The sequence below is a fragment of the Rhinolophus sinicus genome, chromosome 18, assembly GCF_057876585.1.
Source record: "Rhinolophus sinicus isolate RSI-liver-muscle chromosome 18, RSI-T2T, whole genome shotgun sequence".
Taxonomy (NCBI): domain Eukaryota; kingdom Metazoa; phylum Chordata; class Mammalia; order Chiroptera; family Rhinolophidae; genus Rhinolophus; species Rhinolophus sinicus.
Window position 1 is genome coordinate 84,778,154 of NC_142518.1, and position 26,242 is coordinate 84,804,395.

Sequence of the window (26,242 nt, forward strand, 5' to 3'; positions counted from 1 at the left end):
TGTTTGTTCATTGATTCTGTTCTTTAGTTTCCACATATAAGTGAGATCATATGGTATTGGTCTTTCTCGGTCTGACTTATTTCACTTAGCATAATGTCCTCGTGGTCCATCCATGTTGTTGCAAATTTTTAAGATTTCATTCTTTTTAATGACAGAGTAATACTCCATTGTACAAATGTATGACAATTTCATTATCCAATCTTCTATTGATGGGCAATTCAGTTGTTTCCATGTCTTGGCTATTGTGAATAACACTGCAGTAACCATAGGAGTGCACACATTTTTTTTCAAATTACTGTTCTGGATTTCTTAGAGTAAATACCCAGTAGTGGAATTTCTGGGTCATACGGTTGTTCTATTTTTAACTTTTTGAGAAACCTCTATACTGTTTTCCACAGTGGCTGCACCAATTTGCAATCCTGTCTGCTTTTTATTTTGATTTTTTACGTCTTTAAAGATTTTTATAAAACATATAGCTAAGATACAATATTATATTAGTTTCAGGTCTACACCATAGTCATTCAACATTTATATATGTAAAGAAGTGATCACCATGGTAAGTCCAGCAACCATCTGACACTGTACTATGCTATCATATTATTATTAGCTATATTCCCTATGTGGTATATTAAATTCCCATGACTTGTTTGTTTTATACCTGGAAATTTGAACCTTATTCACTTTTCCCCCATTTAAAAAATGTTCAATTACAGTTGATATTCAATATTATTTTATATTAGATTCACGTGTACAGCATAGTGGTTAGACACTTATATAATTTAAGAAGTTTATACACAGAGAGTGCCAAAAAAAGTAAACACACTTTAAGAAAAGAAAACTTATTAAAATTGTAATACTCACTATATACTAATAACAAAAGATAAATACAAATCACATTTGACTTCTGCAATTACAAGAGGTGCTCAAAGTGGTTACCATCAGCATCCAGACACTTCTGATTATGGCAAACTACTGCCTGAGCAACGTTGACCAAGGTGTCCACTTGTATACTTTTTTTGCACCCCATATGTATCACCTCCACTTTATCCATTCACCCATCGACAGACACCCAAACCGCCTCCACATCTTGTCCATTGTAAGCAATGCTGCAGTGAACATATGGATGTACACGGCTGTTCCAAGTAATGCTTTGGGGTTTTTTTTGAATATATATCAGAAGTAGGATTACTGGGTTCTTCTTTGTCTTAGGTTATAGCCTTTGTTGTAAAGTCTATTTTGTCTGCTATAAGTACTGAAACCACAGGTTTTTTATTTCCATTTTCATAAAATATATTTTTCCATCCCTTTATTTTCAGTCTGTGTGTCTTTCTGTCTGAAGTGAATATCTTGTAGGCAGCATATGTAATACTCTTCTTTTCTAATCCATTCAGCTATGTTGTCTTTTCATTGGAGCATTTACATTGTTGATAGATATGCAGTTATTGCCATTTTATTATTCATATTTTTTACCTTTTTTGTCATAAAGAAGTCCCTCTAACATTCCTTGTAATACTGATTTGGTAGTGAGGAACTCCTTTCACTTTTTTTTTATCTGGGAAGCTCTTTAGCTGTCCTCAATTCTAAATGATAGCTTTGCTGGGTAAAGTGATCTTTGCTGTCGGTCCCTGCTTTCCATCACTTTGAATATTTTCTGCCAATCCCTTCAGGCCTGCAAGTTTCTGTTGAGAAATCAGCCGAAAGTCTTACGGGAGATCACTTGTAGGTAACTAATTGCTTTTCGATTGCTGCTTTTAGGATTCTCTCTTTGTCTTTAACATTTGCCATTTTAACTATGATGTACCTTAGTGTGGGCCTGTTTGGGTTTATCTTGTTTGGGATTCACTGTGTCTCCTGGGGTGGTATATCTCTTTCCTTCACCAGTATAAAGAAGTTTTCTGTCATTTCTACAAATAGGTTTTCAATTCCTTGCTCTCTCTCTTTTCCTTCCATGTCCCTTATTATAAGAAGTTTGTTCCACTTGTTGTTGCAGAGGTCCATTAAACTATCCTCATTTTTTTTTCCTTTTGCTGTTCTACTTGGGTGTTTGCTGCTACCTTATCTTCTAAATCGCTGATTCAGTCCTCTGCTTCATCTAATCCACAGTTGAGACCCTCTAATGTATTCTTCATTTTCACTTATTTTACTCTTTATTTCTCACTGGTTCTTTTTTGTGTTTTATATCTCCATTACCAGGGCAAGAAGTCCCTCAGGCATGGGTTTCTGGGAGATGTTGGTCTCAGCTGCAGCAGCTGTAGGGTGTGCACAGATCAGTTTGGAGGTGAATGAGGAGACCCCTGGCTGTGGCTCCTCCCATTCCAGGGCTAGAGGCTGCATGGACATCCTTCTACACTTCAGCCAGCTGGGTTCTCTGACACAGACTGTAGTTTGGACAGGAAGCTTTAAATGCCTTTAAAGGCCTGGTCCCACACAGATTTCTCAGGATCCACAGTGAGACCACAGAACACAGGCAGGATCTTGTGGGCACAGTCATTCATTGAGTAGAGGTTATGGGTGGCAGCGAAGCCCAGGACACCTGCAACCCAGGATGGTGCAAATGGGTCTTCAGTGGCCTGGCTGAAAGCAGAGGTGAGGACCTGTGTCTGGTGCTGGCACTGAGGTAGGAGCCAATTTTGTCCAGGCAGACAGTGATGTTGCAGCAGATGGGGCCCTGCTCATCCTAGACATGCAGCTGCACAAAAGTGCTTCACCAGCTTCGCATAGATGTTGGCTTCACTCAGCCTCAGGGCCAGGAGCAGTAAGGACTTGACAGTCTGCTCCTGGATGGCAGAGCTGGTGTGCAGCAAGCCATGCATGACATGGAGAAAGATCTGGGTGCTGACTGTTGGCTCATCAAGGTATTGAATGAGCTGCTCCATCTGCAATAAGAAGCAGATGTGCATGGCCAGGTCAGTGGATGAGAACATCTTGAGCATGACAGAGATGATCTTTTGCTGATTCTCCTTGTCACTGATGTCCACCATGAAGAGAGGTGTGAGGACCATGACCCCAGCATTGCCAAACTGAAAGGCAATCAGCAACTGGAACAGCACATTTTGCTGGCAGAAATACTTGGGGAATAAGTGTAAGCTCTTGCTTAGCTCTTGGAATAACTTTTGCTTCTCAGCTGGCTCTTTGATCTCTGTCTCTTCCAGGAAGAGTTTGGTCTCCACAAAGTGGTTGTTCATTAAGCCACCAGGCACATGCCAGTTCTGCGGGAAGTGGAGTGGGTTGAAACCACCTTGGTGTTGGCTCCAACCAGCTCACAGTAATGGGGAACCAGCTCTTTGGGTATCTTCCCAGGGTTGCGCAGGGCAGTGGCCCAAGGTAGGGGTCCACTGAAGACTTCCCAGATGAGGCAACCCAAGTGTCACATGTTGGCTAACGACTTCTCTCTGATTGCTCTGCCACTGCTATTAGCCAACTTTGGGGGGAGGGGGATGGAGCAGCCATACTGCTCAGGTGATGGCATCCCCTTGCTGGGGGTTCCCTTACCATTGCTCTATACTCCAAGCCCCTAAGATTCCACTCACTGGCACAATGTACAAATAAAGCAGCCATGCAGATATTGCTGTAGGTGAGGCTGAAGTTGTTGACCAGGAAGCTGAGGGCTTTTACAATATGGTGTAACCCCCAGGAGAGCTCCAGTTTCTTCACGCCACCAGCCTCTGTTCACACCTTCACGTACACTCCCAGAGGAGTCACTGCCTCTATCTCTATGTGGAGTCATTTGTCTGGCTCCAGTCCATAGATATAAGCCAAATTTTGGGGTGCCGGAGAGTTTTGAGGTGCTTGAAGGCAGCTTTGATTACCTGGGTCTGCTGTTAGGCACTGGAGTTCACATGATATATGAAGATAGACATCGGACTGTCTGTGGCTTTCCTTCAGCTGCTGTGCAGAGCCCAGGCTCCCAGCAGGCCACCTCCAGTAGTTTCCAGGCTGAGCTCCAATGGGAAGTCCCGGATTGGGCCCCAGGCAAAGAACCACATCAGCCCCACCAACACTGTGGGTTTGGGCACCTCAGCTCAGGGTCCTTGGCTGCCTAAGCCAGGGCAGCCAGAGTGATTTTTCTGATCTCATTGCTCCTCAGCATCAATGGGTCTCTATTGTCCTTTGGCATAAAAGTAAATCCCCTTTATTTTTCATAAAAGCCCTTCATAATCTGCCTCCTGCCCATGTCTCCAGCCTTATTGTTTACCACTCCTTCACCTCCATTCTCCACTCCATCACAAATATCCACTAAGATCCAGTCATATTCAACCACTTAAAATTCCTGGCTTTACCATATCTTTTCATGCTTCCATGTTTTTGCACATGCTTCTTCATAATCCTGGAATTCCCTCCCCCTCACTTTTATGCCTAAGTCATACTTTGTCTTGAAGAGAAAATTGGCATAATTTCCTCTGGGAGGCCTTCTCTGACTATCCTTGCCCATCAGAATTGGGTTGGAGACTTTTCCTCCATGTTCCCAGAACAATAGTGCTTACCTCTTTCATAACACTATAATGATATATTGTTTTCCATACTTGATCATGGGATAAGACCATGGGCAGAGTCTCTCTTAATCATTTCCATAACTGAAACAGAGTTGTAAATATTCGATGAACAAATGGATGAAATATGGGAGTGGAAACAGAGGCTTAACCTAAGAAATAATGTTGGGAACAGAGAAAAGGTGCCACCTAATACTGTACAAAATGAAAATGAAAAAAATCATAAACCTTCTGTCTAAAGAGGTCCACTTTCCACATTATCAATCAGGAAAGTCAGTTTTCCATAGCCTGCCATTTTTTCATGTGTGTCTTCTGACAAAAGAAGCCCTACATCACCCCCCACTATCCAGGCAACCAAGCCCTAGCTTCCTTTGGATTTGGAGTATCTCTTGCACAGTCACCATCACCACCCCTATGGGTGCCCTCCCTGGCAAATGTCTCAAGCTACTGCACTCTATCAAGGTCATTCACTCATAAGACATTCAGATGTGCAAATCTAATCTCATTTGTAAGACTCACCCACTGGAAAATGGGTGGGCAATATACATTTTAGTCCAAACAAATACATTTCGCTCATACACACAGTGGTGGTAGGCTCAGTCCATGTGACAAAGTTATGCACCTCTCATAAGCCCCATAAAGAAAGGACTTACTGCCCAACAAGGAGTTTAAGTATCTGACACCTCCAGTTATCACCATCTTTATTATCTGCCTCAGCTTTGGAACCGAGGTCACACTCTTGTTATAGCAGCCCACAGCCAATGACTGAACAAAGTGATGATAAACAAAGTTACACTGTCTCAGAGTAACCCCAGCTAATGACCAAGCAAAGCAGTGGTACAAGAGCTTAGCCATATCCACCCAACATAGGACTTCTCTAATGAGCAATCTTTGGTGCAGAGAATCCCCCCAGGAAGGCAGAGACTCTGTCAGGTCTACATCACAGTCTGGTGGCTAAATCTTGCTTCTCCCTCCCTATTCCTTCACAGGTGTTATTCCCTAATTAACCTTTTGAATTAATTCCTTCTCAGTACCTGTTTCTTTAAGAGTCCAACCTGTGACATTTGGTACCAGAAGCAGTCCAAGAAAGCAGGTCATAGATGAGGTTTGGGGACTGGATTCCTCACCACTAGGTTGGTAATGAGAGCCTATTCCTTGTGGAAAGTTGTGCACAGAGAGTCCCTGGCACAGGCAGCTCAGTTGTTAAAACTTTCACCTGTGGTATTTTGGAAGAATGTGCCAGTGGAGAGGTTGCTCTAGTTAGTGGAATGATTCAAGCATTTGAAATGTATGGGAGAATTATGAAGAAAATAGAATTTCATGCCTTCAATAATTATTAATACATTCATGCCCTAAACATAGATAATAAGAAAGCTGAGGGCAAATAGCAATTAAAAAATAAGCATGAGTGAAAGTAAAGGGATAGAATAAGATATTTCACACAAATGTAAATAAGAAAAAGTCTGGGTTAGCAATACTTATATCACACAAAATAGAATTTAAAATGAAGACTGAAAGACAAAGAAGGGCCTACATAATAATAAAGGGATCAATTCAACTAGAGGATATAACCCCAGTAAACATCTATACACCTAACGTAGGAGTACCTAAATATACAAAAACAGATATTGACCGACATAAAGACAGAGATCAACAGTAACACAATCATTGTAGGAGACTTCAACACTCCACTAACACCAATGGACAGATCCTCCAGACAGAAAATCAATGCAGAAACAGTGGCCGTAAGTGACACATTACACAAGTTGGAATTAATTGATATTTTTAGAGCATTTCACCCAAAAGCAGCCGAATATACATTCTTTTCAAGTGCATATGAAACATTTTCCAAAATAGACCACATGAGAGGCCACAAAACAAGTTTCAATACATTTAAAAAGATTAAAATCACATCAACCATCTTCTCTGACCACAGTGCTATGAGACTAGAAATAAATTACAAGAAGAAAACCTGAAAACACACAAACACATGAAGACTCAATAAAATGCTACTAAATAATGAATGGGTCAAAAATGACCTCAAGGAAGAAATCAAAAGATACACTGAGGCAACAAAACTGAAACCACAATGACACAAAATCTTTGGGATGCAGCAATAGCAGTCCTAAGAGGGAAATTCATAGCAAAGAAGGCCTACCTAAAGAAACAATGCAAATCATATCCAGAGAAAAGCAGGTGGAGCTATACTGATATCAAATGAAACAGACTTCAGGGTGAAAAAGGTAACAAGAGAAAAGATGAACATTTCATAATAATAAATGGGACTATACAACAAGAAGACATAACATCATCAATATTTATGCCCCCAATCAGGGAACACCGAAATATACCAAGCAACTACTAACAGAACTAAAGGGAGAAATTGACCAAAACAGTTATACTAGGGGACCTAAATACGTCATTGACAGCTATGGCTAGATCATCCAAACAGAAAAGAAATAATGAAATAGCAGCCCTAAATGACACATTAGATGAAATGGACATAATTGACATTTATAGAGGACTTCATCCCAGACATCATATTATGCATTCTTTTCTAGTGAACATGGAACATCGTCAAGGATACACCACATTTTGGGACACAAAACTAGTCTCAGCAAATTTAAGAAGACTGATTATCATACCAAGCATATTCTCTGATCACAAGACTTTGAAACTGGATATCAATTGCAAAAAGAAAGCATGAAAAACCACAAATATGTGGAGATTAAACAACGTACTTTTATGTTTTATTATTAGTTTCAGGTGTACAGAACAATGTAATAGTTAGACATTTATACCCCTCACAAAGTGATAACCCCCTTCCCTAATCTACTACTCCTCTGACATCGTATATATGGCTGTTAGAGTTCCACTGACTATTCCTTTTGCTGTACTTCACAAATTGTGACCATATATATATATATATATATATATATATATATATATATATATATATATATATAATAGTTTATTTATAGTTGACATTCAATATTATTCATCTTCATCTTCAGGTGTACACTGAAGTGGTCAGGCACCAACACCATCCAATTAAGTGGTCTCCTTAATAAGATAAGTGTCCGTCAAATACCCTACAAAATCTTTACAGAATTATTGATTATGTTCCCCAAACTGTCTTTCATATCTCTGTGGCAATTTTGTGGTTGTTAATTGTGCTTTCTAATCCCCTCACCATTTCCCTTATCCCCACTACCCTCCCATCTAGCAACCCTCAGTTTTTTCTCTAAATCTCTGAGACTGTTTCTGATTAGTTTCCTCGTTTATTCTATTATTTGGATTCCACATATAAGTGAGATCATATGGTATTTGTCTTTCTCCCTCTGACTTATTTCACTTAGCATAATGTTCTCTAGGTCCATCCATATCGTTGGAAGTGGTAAGATTTCATTTTTTCTTTATGGCCAAGTAATATTCCATTGTATAAATGTACCAGTTTCTTAATCCAGTCAAATACCGATGGGCATTTACGTTATTTCCATGTCTTGGCTGTTGTGACTACCACTGCAATAAATATAGAGGTGCATAAACTTTTTTGAATTAATGTTTTGGATTTCTCTGGATAGACACCTAAGAGTGGAATTGCTGAGTCATAAGGTAGTTGATTTCCAGTTTTTTGAGATGCCTCCATATTGATTTCCATAGTGGCTGCACCAATCTGCAATCCAACCAACAGTGCACAAGGTTTCCCTTTTCTCCACATCATCACCGGCAGTTGTTTGCTGATTTATTGATAACAGCCATTCCACCCAGAACGAGGTGTTATCTCATTGTGGTTTTTATTTGCATTTCTCTCATGATTAGTGAGGTTCAGCATTTTTTCATATGTCTCTTGGTTATCTGTATGTCCTCTTTAGAAAAATGTCTCTTAATGTCCTCTGCCCATTTTATAATTGGGTTGTTTGTTTTTTTGGTGTGGAGGTGAATTAATTATTTTAAAATAAATTTTGGATATTAACCCCTTATCAGGTTTATCATTGAAAAATATCTTCTCCCATTCAGTAGGATGCCTTTTGTTTTATTGATGGTTTCCTTTGCTGTGAAAAAACTTTTTAGTTTGATGTAATCCCATACGTTTATTTTTTTCTTTTACTTCCCTTGTCAGAGGGGATATATCAGTAAAAATATTACTAAGGGTAATGTCTGCAGATTTACTTCTACATTGTCTTCTAAGAGTTTTACGGTTTCAGATCTTACATTTAAGTCTTTAATCTAGTTTGAGCTTATTTTCGTATATGTCGTAAGGAGGTGGTCCAGCTTCATTTTTTTTGCGTGTGTCTGTCCAGGTTCCCCAGAACCATTTATTGAATAGACTGTATTTTCCCCTATGCAAATTCTTACATTTACCCCTATGTAAATTCTTAAATGACCATATAGGCATGGATTGATTTCTGGACTCTCTGTTCTGTTCCATTGACCTATATGTCTGCTTTTATGCCAGTACCATGCTGCTTTGATTACTATAGCCTTGTAGTATGATTTGATGTCAGGTAGCGTGATACCTTCCACTTTGTTCTTATTTCTCAAGATTGCCATGGCTCTTTGGGGTCTGTTATGGTTCCACATAAATTTTAAGATTATGTGTTCTATTTCTGTGAAAAATGTCATTAGTAGTTTGATAGGAATTACATTGAATCTATATATTGCCTTAGGTAGTATGGACACTTTAACTATATGAATTTTTCTTATCCATGAACATGATATGTGTTTCCATTTATTTGTATCTTCTTTAATTTCTCTCCCCAGTGTCTTATAATTTTCTGGGTACAGGTCTTTACTTCTTTGGTTAAATTTATTCCTAATTATTTTATTGTTTTTGAAGCAATGGTAAATAGGATTGTTTTCTTAATTTCTCCTTCTGATAGTTTATTATTGGTATATAGAAATGCAACTGATTTCTGAATATTAATTTTGTGTTCTGCTACTTCACTAAATCCATTTATCAGTTGTAATTTGCTCTTGGTGGAATATTTGGGGTTCTCTATGTACAGTATCATGTCATGTGCATATAATGACAACTTTACTTCCTCCCCTCTAATTGGGATGCCTTTTATTTCTTTTTCTTGTCTTATTGCTGTGGCTACAAATTCCAGAACTATGTTGAATAAAAGTGGTAAAAGTGAGCAACCTTGTCGTATTCCTGATCTTAAGGGGAATGCTGTTAGCTTTTCCCCATTGAGGATGATGTTACCTGTGGGTTTTTTATATGTGGCCTTTATTGTGTTTAGAAATGATCCCTCTATTCTGACCTTGCTAAGAGTTTTTATCATCACTGGATGCTGGATTTGGTCAAATGCATTTTCTGCATCTATTGATATGATCGTATGATTTTTATTTTTCATTTTGTTAATATGGTGTATTACGTTCATTGATTTGTGGATATTGAACCAACCTTGCATATCAGGAATGAATTCCACTTGATCATGATGTGTGATCTTTTTAATGTATCGCTGAATTCTGTTTGCTAATATTTTGTTGAGGATTTTTACGTGTATGTTCATTAGGGATATCAGCTTGTAGTTTTCTTTTTTTGTAATGTCTTACTCTGGCTTTGGGATCAGGGTGATAATGGCATAAAAGCAGTTTTGGAGCTTTCGCGATTGCTGGATTTTTTGGATAGTTTGAGGAGAACAGCTGATAATTCTTTTTTGAATGTTTAGTAAAATTCTTCCATCTGGTCGAGGGCTTTTGTTTGTTGGGAGCTTGTTGATTACTGATTCAATTTCCCTAGCAGTAATCCGTCTATTCATTTTTTCTGTTTATTCTTCATTTCAGCCTTGGAAAGTTGTATGTTTCTAGAAAATTATCCATTTCTTGCAGATTGTCTCATTTGTTGTCTTATAGTTGCTTGTAGTATTCTCATAAAATTTTCTGTATTTCTGTGTTATCTGTTGTCACTTCTCTTCTTTCGTTTCTGATTTTATTAATTTGGGTCTTCTCTCTCTCTTTTTTGGTAGTCTGGCTAAAGGTTTGTCGATTTTGTTCATCTTTTCAAAAAACCAGCTCTTTGTTTCATTGATCTGTTGTATTGTTGTTGTTTTTTTGGTCTCTATTTTGTTTATTTCCTCTCTGACCTTTATTACTTCCTTCCTTGTACTGCCTTTGGACTTATCTTGCTGTTCTTTTCCCAGATCTCTTAAGTGTAAGGATAAACTGTTGATTTGAGATTTTTCTTGTTTCATTAGGTAGGCCTGCATTGCTTTGAATTTCCCTCTTAGCACTGCTTTCACTGCATCCCATAGATTTGGGTTCATTGTGTTTTCATTTTCATTTGTTTCAAGGTATCTTTTGATTTCTTCCTCATTTCATTGGTGACCCATTCATTATTTAATAGCTTGTTATGCAGTCTCCATGTGTTTGTGTGTTTTCCAGTTTTCTTCATGTAATTAATTTCTAGTTTCATAGTCCTATGATCAGAGAAGATGCTTGATATGATCTCAATCTTCTTAAATTTATTCAGACTTGTTTATTGCCTAGCATGTGGTCTCTCTTGGAAAATGTTTCATGTGCACTTGAAAAGAATGTATGTTCTGCTGCTTTAGGGTGAAATTCTATAAAAATATCAATTAAATCCAACTGGTCTAAACTGACATTTTAAGCCACAATTTCCATATTGATTTTCTGTCTTCAGGATCTATCCATTGATGTCAGTGGGGTTGAAGTCCCCTACTATGATTGTGTTTGTATTTATCTCTGTCTTTATGTCAGTCAATATTTTTTTTTATACATTTAGGTGCCCCATGTTGGTTGCATATATGTTTACTAGAGTTATGTTCTCTTGTTGGATTGACCCTTTATTATTATGTAGTGCCTTCTTTGTCTTTTGTTATAGTCTTTGTTTCAAAATCTATTTTGTCCATTATAAGTATTGGTACTCTAGCTTTTTTCTCATTCCCATTTGCATAAAATATCTTATTTCATCCTTTTACTTTCAGTTTGTGTGTGTCTTTTGATCTGAGGTGAGTCTCTTGTAAACAACATATTCTTGGGTCTTGTTTTCTTATCTAGTCAGCCACCTTATGTCTTTTGATTGGATCATTTAATCCATTTATATTTAAAGTGATTATTGATAGGTGTATAATTATTGCCATTTTGTTATTCATATTTCTGGTCTTCGTTAATTTGTTTTCATTTCTCTTCTGCTTAAAGAAGCCCTTTTAACATTTCCTGCACTATTGGCTTGATGGTAATGAATTCCTTTAGCTTGTTCTTTCCTGGGGAGCTCTTAATCTCTTCTTCAATTTTAAATCATAGCCTTGCTGGGTAGTGCAAGTGTTTTTCATCACTTTGAATATTTCCTGTCACTCCCTTCTGGCCTGGAAAGTTTCTGCAGAAAAGTCAGCTGATAGTCTTATGGGAGCTCCCTTGTAAGTACTTCGCTGTCTAGCTCTTACTGCTTTTAGGATTCTCTCTTTGTCTTTAACCTTCACCACTTTAACTCTAATGTGTCTTGGTGTGGGCCTGTTTGGGTTCATCTTATTTGGAATTTTCTGCGCTTCCTGGGCTTGTATGGCGATTTCCTTCACCAGGTTAGGGAAGTTTTCAGTCATTATTATTCAAATATGTTCTTGATCCCTTGCTCCCTGTCCTCTCCTTCTGATATTCTTATGATGCACATGTTGTTGTATTTGATGTTATCTCACAGGTCTCTTAAACTATTTTCATTGTTTTTTATTCTTTTTGTTGTTGTTGTTGTTGTTCCTTTTGTGTGATCTCTGCTCTCTTATCTTCTAAATCTCTGATTCGATCCTCTGCTTCATCTATCCTGCTTGTAATTCTTTCGAGTGTGTTCTTTATTTCAGTTATTGCATTCTTTAGTTCTAACTAAACCTTTGCCATTTTAACTATGATGTGTCTTGGTGTGGGCCTGTTTGGGTTCATCTTGTTTGGATCTCTCTCTGCCTCCTGGGCTTATATGTCAATTTCCTTCACCAGGTTAGGGAAATTTTCTGTCATTATTCTTCAAATATGTTCTTGGTCCCTTGCTCCCTCTCTTCTCCTTCTGGTATTCCTATGATGCAAATGTTGTTGTTTTTTATATTGTCCCACAAGTCTTTTTAACTATTTTCATTGTTTTTTTATTCTTTTTGTTGTTTCAGTTGGGTGAATTTTGCTGCTTTGTCTTCTAAGTTGCTGATTCGATCCTCCACTTTATCTAATCTACTGGTAATTCCTTCTAGTGTATTCTTCACTCTAGTTATTGTATTCTTTATTTCTGACTGGTTATTTTTAATGATTTCTATATCTTTATTTTTGCTTGCTATCTCTTTGTTGAAATTTGCACTAATTTCCTTCATTGTTCTCATCAATATTATTGTAAAATCTGTATCTGGTAGGTTGACTGCTTCCGATTCATTTAGTCCCATTTCTGGAGGTTGCTTCTGTTCTTTTATTTGGGACGTGTTTCTTTGTCTCCTCATTGTGGCTGTCACTCTTTGTTTGTTTCTATGTATTAAGTAGATAACCTATGTCTCTGTGTCTTTGATGGGTGACCTCATGTGTATGTAACTTTGTAGTGAACTTGCTCAGGTTTCCTAATCTCCAGTGCATGCATTCCAGAGGTGTCTCTTGTATTATGATTCTGCTCCTGTTGTAGTTGAGCATTGATTGTTTTTAGCTTGTCAGTGTGTAGGATTGGCTCCCGGGATAAGTAGCTATGGGGGTTGGCAATGCCCACAGTATGTGATCTGCTGTGTGAGGACTGACCCCTCAGTGGAGGCTTTGCCCCTGCAGACTCTTGTGCCTGTTGAGAATTCCCTTTGGGTGTGTCACTTGTAGGTCAAACCAGGTAATACTGTGGTTTGGTCTGAAGCTGGCCTCCGGATGTGTGCCTCTTGGGTGGGGCTCTTGTGCAGGGTGATATCAGAACAAAACAAACCAACAAGCATAACAAAAAAAATACACTCACACATAAAAACAACCAACAACCAATACTCAACAAAAACAAACATACAAAAAAATAAAACAGAACAAAAAATAACAAAAAATACAGAAAAATTAAGGAAGAGTAGAACAAGGAAAAGAAAAAAGAAAAGAAAGGGAAAAAAAAGGAAAAAATATATCTAAAATAAATAACAATAACACTGATGATGATGATGATGATGATAATAATAATACAAAAAACACACACACACACACACACACACAAAAACACCAGTCTTGGCTTAAGCCCAACAGCTATCTCTGAGTTGTCCTGTGTTGTAGAAAATCTCATCTGTGTTTTGTGGAGGTGGAGCCAGCCACCTGGTGCCTAGATTGCCCCTGGCAATGCACTTCTATGTGGGTGGAGCTATGGGGTGTGGTTGGTAGTTTTCACAAAGTCAGTGCAGTTTCTGCTGTCAGCTGCACAAATGTGCACTGAGAACACAACAACCAGAGACTGGGTTGTGGGTTTCTTCTCTGTGAGCAGGTTGCCTGGGTTTTAGGGCACTTCTTCCATGGGGGCATGTAGAAGGCATGAGATTTCCTGAGGTTCTAAAATCCCTGAGCTGCCTCTGCAACCTGCTGCTGACACCTGAGTGTGTCTAAGCAGCTCTAATTGCCCTGCAGTCACCCAGAAAAGGTGGAGGCTGGGTAGGCATGTGCGTTTGTCACCCTGGCCAGTCCAACAGTATCACACACATCCCAGCCCCTTCCCTAGTCCGCAGTTATCAAACCAGTTTTTCTAGTTCTTGAGGGTCACAGTTCTTCTGTAATCCTACACTACTCCTTTCACTTCTGGGACCCACTTAAAACTCTGGAAGGGTGGGGGTGGGGAGAGCTCTGGTAGGGTGGGGCAAGGCACCCAGGCACTGTGCTTTTGCTGTTTTCTGCCTGACCATAAGGGCTTAAGCCACAGTTCTAAGCTGAGGTTTCTGCCTCAAATTCTAGGTAGTGCTATCCTATATATAGATCCTTCGGCAGGACTGTGGTGCACAGGGAGAGAGTCCACATCCTGGCTGTTGTGATCACCAATCTGCGTCCTGCAGCCCTCCCCCCCCCCGTTGCAGGCCATGTGTCTGTGGCTGTGGGTCACGTCTCTGCACTTCCCTGTTCCCTCTTCCCCCACTTGCCCATTTTGCCCACCTTTAGATAACCTTCATGTGTGTCTTTTAGCAGTTCTTTGTGATGAGCAGAGAATTCTTTGATGAGTTGTAGGTGTTCAATTTGTGATACCTTCCAGGGGAGATCTCAAGATGCCCCCCTCACGCTCACATTTCTGTGACATCACTCCCTCCTTCAATATTTCTTATAATGCAGGTCGTGTCTTAGAAAATTTTCTCAGCTTATGTATGTCTAGAAAAGTTTTCATTCCTACTTTATAGCTAAAGAATATCTTTGCTGGATATAAGCCTGACAGTTAAGTTTGCAAATTCATCCTAGAAAAAGTGCTACATGCCTCATTACTGAATATCACTACAGTCTTCTTTGAATTACTCCCCTTAGGAAGCTATGAACCAATTCCAGCACCTAGTCCACCTTCAAAGCAATTTTGGAACTCATTTTCTGGAATGTCCATCACAGCTGTCATCGTATTACCCTTGATGTCCTTAATGTCATCAAAATGTATTCCTTTCTACATTTCCCTTATCTTCGGGTAGAGAAATATGTCACTGGGGGTCTGATCAGGTGAGTAGGGAGGGTGTTTCAATACAGTTATTTGTTTCCTGGCTAAAAACTCCCTCACAGACAATGCTGTGTGAGTTGGTGCATTGTCATGATGAAAGAGCCATGAATTGTTGGCAAAAAGTTCAGGTCCTCTAACTTTTTCACGCACCTTTTTCAGCACTTCCAAATAGTAAACTTGGTAAACTGTTTGTCCAGTTAGTACAAATTCATAATGAATAATCCCTCTGATGTTAAAAAAAGGTTAGCAACATTGTTGCAACAAGTTCGTGGACTTAATTGTCAAACGTCATATTATTCTTGGCTGGTAATTTCTTTCTTTTAATAGTTTGAATAATTGATTCCATTCCCTCTGGCGTGTAGAGTTGTGCTGAAAACTGACGATAATCTAATGCCCTTTCCATTGTAGGTTACCATCTTCATTTCCCTGGCTGCCTTGAAAATTCTTTCTTTGTCATTAATGTTGTTGTTTTTTTAATTAAAGTTTATTGGGGTGACAACTGATGGTAAAGTTACATAGATTTCAGGTGCACAATTCTGTAATACATCATCTTATGTATAATATATTCCATCTTCACCACCCAGAGTCAGATCTCTTTCCATTACCATATATTTGATACCCTTTACCCTCATCTACTACCCCCCTACCCCGTCCCCTCTGGTCACCACTAAACTATTGTCTGTGTCTGTGAGTTTTTCTTTCTTCATTTATTTGACTTGCTCTTTTATTTTCAGTTTTATATTACCACATATCAGTGAAGTGATATGTTCCCGACTTATTCTGTCTGACTTCTTTCGCTCAGCATAATAATCACAACATCCATCCATGTTGTCAAAATGGCAGTATTTCATATTTTATTATGGAAGAATAGTATTCCATTGAGTATATATACCACATTTTCTTTATCCAATTATCTATCAAAGGACACTTTGGTCATTTCCATGTCTTGGCCACTGTAAATAAAGCTGCAATGAACATTGGAGCACATATATCTTTACAGATAAATGTTTTCATATTTTTTGATAGATACCCAAGAGAGGGATTGCTGGGTCATATGGTAATTCTATTCTTAATTTTTGAGTAACCTCCACACTGCCTTCCATAGCGGCTGCACCAATCTGCATTCCCACCAACAGTGTATGAGGGTTCCTATTTCTCTACAGCCTCTCCAACACTTATTATTTGTCTTGTTGATGGTAGTCATTCTAACTGGGGTGAGGTGATATCTCATTGTGGATTTTATTTGTATATCTCTGATGACTAGTAATGTTGAACATTTTTTCGTATGTCTAATGGCCATTTTTTTGTATGTCCTCTTTGGAGAAATGTCTATTTAGGTCATCTGCTCATTTTTCAATTGGGTTGTTTGTTTGTTTTGTTGTTGTTGTTGAGTTCTATGAGTTCCTTATGTATTTTGGATATTAGCCCCTTATCAGAGATGTTGTTTGCAAAAATCTCCTCCCAGGGATAGTGGATTGGGGGAGGGGGGTCCACACAGTGTGAGGGATATAAATGATAAACGTCTAAGTTTCGCTTTGTCTTGTGCACCTGAAACTAATATATATATATATATATATATATATATATATATATATATATATATATATAAATCTTCTCCAATTTAGTTGGTTGCCTCTTCATTTTCTCGATGGTTTTTTTTTTTCTATGCAGAAGCTTTTTAGTTGATATAGTCCCACTGATTTATTTTAGCTTTTGCTTCCCTTGCTTTGGGGTCAAATTCATAAAATGCTCTTTGAACCGAAGGTCCATAAGGTTAGTACCTATGTTACAGATGTCAGTCTAGTTTCATTCTTTTGCATGTGGCTGTCCAATTCTCCCATCACCATGTATTGAAGAGGCTGTCTTTTGTCCATTGTATGTTTTTTGCTTCTTTGTAAAAATTATCTGTCCATATTTATGTGGGTTTATTTCTGGGTTCTCAATTCTATTCCATTGATCTATGTGTCTGTTTTTCTGCCAATCCTATAGTGTTTAGATTATTGTTGCCCTGTAGTACAAGCTGAGTCACGGAGTGTGATACCTCCATTATTGTTCTTTTTTCTTAGGATTGCTTTTGCTATTCGAGGTCTTTGTGATTCCATACAAATCTGATGGTTTTTTCTTCTATTTCTTTAAAAAATGCCATTGGGATTTTAGTGGGGATTGTATTAAATCTGTATGTTAGTTTGGGTAATATGGCCACTTTATGTTGATTCTTCCATTCATGAACACGGAATGACTTTCCATTTCCTTGTGTCTTCTTCAATTTATTTTAAAAATGTTTATGCTTTTCAGTATATAAGTCTTTCACATGTTTGGATAAGATTATTCCTAGGTATTCATTCTTTTTGTTGCAATTGCAAAAGGAATTAGCTCTTTTTTTTTAATTTCTTTTTCTGAGATTTCATTGTTAGTACATAGGAATGCAATCAACTTTTGCACATTGACTTTGTAGCTGGCAACTTGACCGTATTCATTTATTGTTTCTAGTACCTTTTTAATGGATTCTTTGGGGTTTCCTATACATAGCATCATTTCACCTGCAAAGAACACCAACTGAACTTTTTCGTTCCCTATTTGGATGTTTTTTATTGCTTTCTCTTGCCTGATTGCTCTGGCAAGGACTTCCAACACTATGTTGAAAAGCAGAGATGATAGGGGACAGCCCTGTCGTGTTCCTGAACAAGAGCAAAGGGCTTCAGTTTTTAACTGTTAATGATAGTAGCTGAGGCTTTGTCATATATGGCCTTTATTATGTTGAGGTATGTTCCTTCTATTCCTATTTTATTAAGTGTTTTAATTATAAATGTATCTTGTCAAAAGCTTTCTCTGCTTCTATTTAAATAATAATATGATTTTGCCCTTTATATTGTTTATGTGGTGTATCACATTGATTGATTTGCATGTGTTGAACCATCCTTTTGCTCCTGGGATGAACCCCACTTGGTCATGATGTATAGTCTTTTTAATGGATTGTTGCATTCAATTTGCTAGAATTTTGTTTAGGATTTTTGCATCTTGTAATTTTATTTAGGATTTTTGCATTTTGTATTCATCAGAGACATTGATCTCTAGTTTTCTCTTTTTCTGTTGTGCTTCCCAGGTTTTGGTATCAGGATAATGCTGGCCTTATAAAATGAGTTAGGGAGTACTGTCTCTTCTTCAATTTTTTGGAAGAGTTTGAGTAGGATAGGTATTAGATCCTCTTTGAAGGTTTGGTAGAAATCACTAGTGAAGTCATCTGGTCCCAGACTTTTGCTTTTGGGAAGGTTTTGGATGACTGATTCAATTTCGTTACTGGTGATCGGTCTGTTCAGATTTTCCAGCTCTTCATGGTTCAGCCTTGGAAGGCTATATGCTTCTAAGAACATGTCTATTTCTTCTAGGTTATTGAATTTGGTGGCTTGTCCTTCATAGTATTTTTAGACCATCCTTTGTATTTCTGTGGCATCCATGGTAGCATCCCCTGTTTCCTTTGTGATTTTGTTTATTTGTACCTTTTTTTTAAATTAGTGAGTCTAGCCAAGGGCTTGTCAATTTTGTTAATCTTTTCAAAGATCCAGTACTTTGTTGCCTTAATTTTTTCTGTTGTCTTTTTTTTTAATTTATTGGGGTGACAATTGTTAGTAAAATTACATAGACTTAAGAGGGATCAAATATATGGTGATGGAAGGAGAATTGACTCTGGGTGGTGAACACACAATGGGATTTATAGATGATGTAATACAGAATTGTACAACTATTGTCTTTTTGTCCTCTATTTCATTTAGTTCTGCTCTGATTTTTATTATTTCCTTCCTTCAGCTGGCTTTGAGTTTCATTGTTCTTCTTTTTCTAGTACTTTAAGGTGTAATGTGAGGTTATTCATCTGGGATTTTTCTTGTTTCTTGAGATAGGCTTGTAATGATATAAATTTCCCACTTAAACATACTTTTGCTGCATCCTAAAAGTTTTGGTAGGATGCATTTTCATTATCATTTGCTTCTATGTATATTGATCTCTCTTCTTATTTGTCCTTTGACATAGTCATTCTTTACAAGTATGTTGTTAAGGACTTCCGGAAAAATGACGGCATGAGGTGAGCCTCTGTAAAGCTCCCCTGGAATTTACAATGAATCGAACAACAAAAACTCCACAAAGGACTCCCTGCACAGCAGACAGGCAAGACGAAGAGGCCCACTACCGACTGAAATCACCTACAGGTGGGAGATTCGCGCGAGTGGAGGGAGGAGGGAAGGGAGAAGTGCGCGGAGACAGAGCCGCGTGGGTGCAGGACGCAGAACTAGCTCAGTGCTCCGAGCTCGCTGCTTCCCAGAACTACCGCAGCTGCGGGAGAGGGAAGAACTCGGACTGCTAGGGCTCCGCTTGTGGCCCACAGGGCTGAGGGGACAGCATATAACACGGCTGAACCCAACGCTCACGGCAGAGACCTCGGAGAAAAGACTGAGGGAAAAAGGCTGAAAACGGTGGTTTAAGCCCTCACGGCCGAGCAGAGAACGGAGCCTTAGGCACTGAGACTAGCCGACCCCTCCCTCCCCTCCCAGAGATCGCCCCGCCCCCACCTGCCCGTTTGTAGAAGCGAAACAGTAGCAGTGCCAGATCAAAACAACAGAAAATTTGCTGTTTTGAGAACTGTGGGCCGCAGACACAAATTCACAGCCCAACTAGTTCCGGCAAAGGGAAGGGAGCAGTGGAAGGAGGACCGGCTGTGGTGGTGGTCGCCGCCATTGCTCTGGGCCACCTCTCACAACTCACCCCGCCCCTGACCCCACCTATCTGGGCGGATCCCTGCAGGAGTAAACAGAACTGCTGAAACATACGGGCTCTGAATCAGGAGCTGGAAGAGCTTTGGATCATCAAAAGCTCTCCGCACACCCACCGGGACACTGCGCCCTATGACCTAGACGAATTATTAACAGAGGAGAAGCCCGTCTCCCAGGGAATCCCCCCATTGTGTGAGAAGCAGGAATAGTGCAGAGAAAACAGCACTATCGTGTGGGAGAAGAAAAATAAATAGCAGTTGGAGAAATAATAAGACATTCTACAAACAAGCACTGGAAAACAAAAGAAACACCTCTTCCTATCAACCTGTTGCAGAAGTCACTCCTGTAGATGTCTAGGAAGAGAAATAGTAAACCAGTTATCGCCATGAATAACCAAGGCAACAAGATAGCTCAGAAAGAAAGTGAAAAATCTCCAGAGAAGGCACTTAAAGATACAGAAATATGTGACTTAAGTGACAGAGAATTCAAGATTGCAGTTCTGAAAAAACTCAACGAGATACAAGAAAACACAGATAGGCAGTTAAATGAATTCAGAAACACAATCAAAGAACAGCATGAGCATTTTACGAAAGAGATTGAAATTTTAAAAAAGAACCAAATAGAATTTCTGGAGATTAAGAACTCAATAGAAGAAATTAAGAATGAAATAACCAGCTTAGGTAGTAGAGTTGACCAGATGGAGCAAAGAATCAGTGACATCGAAGATAGAAACCTGGAAATGACACAAATTGAAGAAGAAAGAGACTTGAGACTTCAAAGAAATGAAAGAACTCTACAAGAACTTTCTGACTCCATCAGAAAGAGCAATATAAGAATAATGGGCATACCAGAAGGAGAAGAAAGAGAGAAGGGAACAGAGAATATATTCAAACAAATTGTCGATGAGAACTTCCCAAATTTGTGGACAGAACTGGACCCTCGAATCCAAGAAGCAAATAGAACACCTAGTTACCTCAATCCCAACAGGCCTTCTCCAAGGCACATTGTATTGAAGCTGTGTAAAATCAACGACAAAGAAAGAATCCTCAAGGCAGCCAGGGAAAAGAAGACGGTAACCTACAAAGGAAAGCCCATTAGATTATCATCAGATTTTTCAGCAGAAACTCTACAAGCCAGGAGGTAGTGGAACCAAATATTCAAACTGTTGAAAGAGAGAAATCATGAGCCAAGAATAATATATCCAGCAAAGATATCCTTTAAATATGAAGGAGGAATAAAGACCTTTCCAGACATACAGAAGCTGAGGGAATTTTCTAATACTACACGACCTACACTACAAGAAATACTAAAGGAGGCTATTCGACCACCATCAACAGGGACAATTTGTGGCAACCAAAACTCAAAAAGGGGGAGAGTAAAGGCCTGAACCGGAATATGGGAATGGAGAAAGTAAGCGTGCTGAAGAAAATGGAATACTCTAAATATCAAACTTTCTTTTACATAAACTTAAGGGTAACCACTCAAAATAAATCCAGAATTGAAATATATACTGAAATAAAAGAAGAAACAGAGGTAAACATCATAGAATACCACCACACAGAAATAATAGACAACAACAAAAAGGCAAAGAAACAATGGAGACACAGCCTTACCAGAAAACTAAAGCTAGAATGACAGGAAATCATCACATATCAATAATCACCCTAAATGTAAATGGAATGAACTCACCAATATAAAGGCACAGAGTAGCAGATTGGATCAAAAAACTAAAACCAACCATATGCTGCCTCCAAGAGACACATCTCAGCTACAAGGACAAGCATAGACTCAAAGTGAAAGGGTGGAAATTGACACTCCAAGCAAATGGTACCCAGAGAAAATCAGGTGTAGCCATAATGATATCAGATGAAACAGACTTCAAGGTGAAAAAGATAACAAGAGATAAAGATGGACATTTCATAATGGTGAAGGGGACTGTACAACAAGAAGACATAACAGTCATCAATATTTATGCCCACAATCAGGGAGCACCGAAATACACCAAGCAACTACTAACAGACCTAAAGGGAGAAATTGACCAAAACACAATTATACTAGGGGACTTAAATACATCATTGACAGCTATGGATAGATCATCCAAACAGAAAATAAATAACGAAATAGTAGCCCTAAATGACACATTAGATGAAATGGACATAATTGACATTTATAGAGCACTTCATCCTAAAACATCAGACTATACATTCTTTTCTAGTTTACACGGAACATTCTCAAGGATAGACCATATATTGGGACACAAAATCTGTCTCAACAAATTTAAGAAGATTGAAATCATACCATGCATATTCTCTGATCACAAGGCTTTGAAATTGGATATCAACTGTAAAAAGAAAGCGGGAAAAAACACAAATACATGGAGATTAAACAACATACTTTTAAAGAAGGACTGGGTCAAAGAAGAAATTAGAGGAGAGATCAAAAGATACATAGAAACAAATGACAATGAAAATGCATCCTACCAAAATTTTTGGGATGCAGCGAAAGCAGTTTTAAGAGGGAAATTTATCTCATTACAGGCCTATCTCAAGAAACAAGAAAACTCCCAAATAAATAACCTCATGTTACACCTTAAAGAACCAGAAAAAGAAGAACAAGTAAAACCCAAGGTCAGCAGAAGAAAGGAAATAACAAAAATTAGAGCAGAACTAAATGAAATAGAGAACAAAAAGACAATAGAAAAAACTAATGTGACAAAGAGCTGGTTCTTTGAAAAGATTAACAAAATTGACAAACCCTTGGCTAGACTTACTAAGATAAAAAGAGAGAAGACACTGATTAACAAAATCAGAAACATAAAAGGGGAAGTTATCACGGATACCACAGAAATACAAAGGATCATCCAAGAATACTATGAAGGACTATATGCCACCAAATTCAACAACTTAGGAGAAATGGACAAGTTCTTAGAAACATATAGCCTTCCAAGGCTGAACCATGAAGAACTGGAAAATCTAAACAGACCGATCACCAGTAACGAAATTGAATCAGTCATCCAAAACCTTCCCAAAACCAAAGTCCGGGACCAGATGGCTTCACTAGTGAATTCTACCAAACCTTCAAAGAGGATCTAATACCAATTCTGCACAAACTCTTCCAAAAAATTGAAGAAGAGACAGTACTCCCTAACTCATTTTATGAGGCCAACATTACCCTGATACCAAAACCTGGCAGGGACAACACAAGAAAAGAGAACTAGAGTCCAATATCTCTGATGAATACCGATGCAAAAATCCTAAATAAAATTCTAGCAAATCGAATACAACAATGCATTAAAAAGATTATTCATCACGACCAAGTGGGGTTCATCCCCAGGGCACCAGGATGGTTCAACATATGCAAATCCATCAATGTGATACATCACATAAACAAAATAAAGGACAAAAATCATATGATTATATCTATTGATGCAGAAAAAGCATTTGACAAGATACAACATCCATTTATGATTAAAACATTTAATAAAATGGGTATAGAAGGAAAATACCTTAACATAATAAAGGCCATATATGACAAGCCCTCTGCTAATCTCATAATTAATGGAGAAAAACTGAAGCCCTTTGCTCTCCATTCAGGAACACGACAGGGATGTCCCCTATGACCTCTGCTTTTCAACATAGTGTTGGAAGTCCTTGCCAGAGCAATCAGGCAAGAGAAAGAAATAAAAGGCATCCAAATTGGGAATGAAGAAGTTAAATTATCACTCTTTGCAGATGACATGATGCTATATATAGAAAACCCTAAAGACTCCACCAAAAAGCTATTAGAAACAATCAACGAATACAGTAAAGTTGCCGGCTACAAAATCAACGCACAAAAGTCCATTGCCTTCCTATATACTAACAATGAAATCTCAGAAAAAGAAATACAAAAAACAATTCCTTTTGCAATTGCAGCAAAAAGAATAAAATACCTAGGAATAAACTTAACCAAGGATGTGAAAGACCTATATGCTGAAATCTATAAGACACTTTTTAAAGAAATTGAAGAAGACACAAAGAAATGGAAAGACATTCCGTGCTCATGGATTGGAAGAATCAACATAGTTAAAATGGCCATATTACCCAAAACAATATACAGATTCAATGCAATGCCCATCAAAATCCCAATGGCATTTTTTAAAGAAATAGAACGAAAAATCATCAGATTTGTTTGGAACCACAAAAGACCTCGAATAGCCAAAGCAATCTTAAGGAAAAAGAACAATAATGGAGGTATCACACTTCCTGACTTTGGCTTGTACTACAGGGCTACAATAATCAAAACAGCATGGTATTGGCAGAAAAACAGACACATAGACCAATGGAATAGAATTGAGAACCCAGAAATAAAACCACATAAATATGGACAGATAATTTTTGACAAAGAAGCTAAAAACATACAATGGAGCAAAGACAGCCTCTTCAATAAATGGTGCTGGGAGAATTGGATAGCCACGTGCAAAAGAATGAAACTGGACTGCTATTTGTCACCATGTACCAAAGTTAATTCAAAATGGATCAAAGACTTAAGCATAAGACCAGATACAATAAACTGCATAGAAGAAAACATAGGTACTAAACTTATGGACCTTGGGTTCAAAGAGCATTTTATGAATTTGACTCCAAAGGCAATGGAAGTAAAAGCTAAAATAAACAAATGGGACTATATGAAACTTAAAAGCTTCTGCACAGCAAAAGAAACCATTGACAAAATAAAGAGGCCACCAACTGAATGGGAGAAGATTTTTGCAAACATTACCTCCGATAAGGGGCTAGTGTCCAGAATATACAAAGAACTCATGCAACTCAACAACAACAAAACAAACAACCCAATTGAAAAATGGGCAGAGGACTTGAAGAGACATTTCTCCAAAGAGGACATACAAATGGCAAATAGACATATGAAAAAATGCTCAACATCACTAATCATCAGAGAAATGCAAATCAAAACCACAATGAGATATCACCTCACCCCAGTCAGAATGGCTATCATCAACAAGACAAATAATAACAAATGTTGGAGAGGCTGTGGAGAAAAAGGAACCCTCATACACTGTTAGTGGGAATGCAGACTGGTGCAGCCGTTATGGAAGGCAGTGTGGAGGTTCCTCAAAAAATTACGAATAGAATTGCCATATGACCCAGCAATCCCTCTCCTGGGTATCTACCCAAAAATTCTGAAAACATTTAGAGATAAAGACACGTGTGCTCCAATGTTCATTGCAGCTTTTTTTACGGTGGCCAAGACATGGATACAACCAAAATGTCCTTCGATAGATGAATGGATAAAGAAGTTGTGGTATATATACACAATGGAATACTATTCGGCAGTAAGAAAAGATGATATAGGAACATTTGTGACAACATGGATGGATCTTGAGAGAGTAATGCTGAGCGAAACAAGTCAGACAGAAAAAGCAGAGAACCATGTGATTTCACTGATATGTGGTATATAAACCAAAAACAACAAAAGAACAAGACATACAAATGAGAAACAGAAACTCATGGACACAGACAATAGTTTGGTGGTTGCCAGAGGGTAAGGGGGGCGGGGGGTGGGGGGTGGGAGATGAAGGTAAGGGGGATCGAATATATGGTGATGGAAGGAGAACTGACTCTGGGTGATGAACACACAATGGGATTTATAGATGATGTAATACAGAGTTGTACACCTGAAATCTATGTAATTTTACTAACAATTGTCACCCCTATAAATTTAATTAAAAAAAAAAAGTATGTTGTTTATGTGACATCAAAGAAATGGCAGCAGTGAGATGGGGGTCTTGAGTTCTCTCCTGGAAGTTACCACAAATTGAACATCTATAACTCATCAAAGGATTCTGTGTTCATCACACTGAACAACTAAGAGCCTTGCACAAGGATTACCTGAAGGTGGGGAAACTGGGTGAAGTGGGAAGAGGGAAAGGAGTGGTGTGGAGACTGGCCTGCATCTGCGGATGCAGAGATGTGGGTACGCCAGGTCACAGACCAGAGATTGCAACAGCCTGGCAGTGTGCTCCTTCCCTGAGCCCCACAGGCCTGCCAAGAGATCAGCATAGAGGACTACGATACCTACTATTCAAGGCAGAAACCTCAGCCAAGAACTGCGGCTGGGCTCTCTTTGTCAGACAGAAAGCAAACTCCATACCTGGGTCCCTTCCCCACTTTCCCACAGCAACCCTGCCCATGCCCTTGCAGAGTCTTAAACTGGTCCTTGAACAGAGAGGTAGAGTCTGATTACAGAGGAGGTGCAGCCCTCAATAAGTGGAAAAAGCTGGTTTGCAGCTATGACTTAAGGAAGAGCCTGGCCAGGGAGTTGAAGACACCTGCCTACCCAGCACCCACCTTTCCTGGGCACCCCTGGCA

At 38.6% G+C, this 26,242-nt stretch overlaps 1 pseudogene; it reads right to left on the bottom strand.

Annotated features, from left to right (window-relative positions):
* Positions 1–2,175: 2,175 nt before the first annotated feature.
* Positions 2,176–3,727, bottom strand: LOC109438885 (N-terminal kinase-like protein pseudogene; annotated as a pseudogene).
* Positions 3,728–26,242: the final 22,515 nt, after the last annotated feature.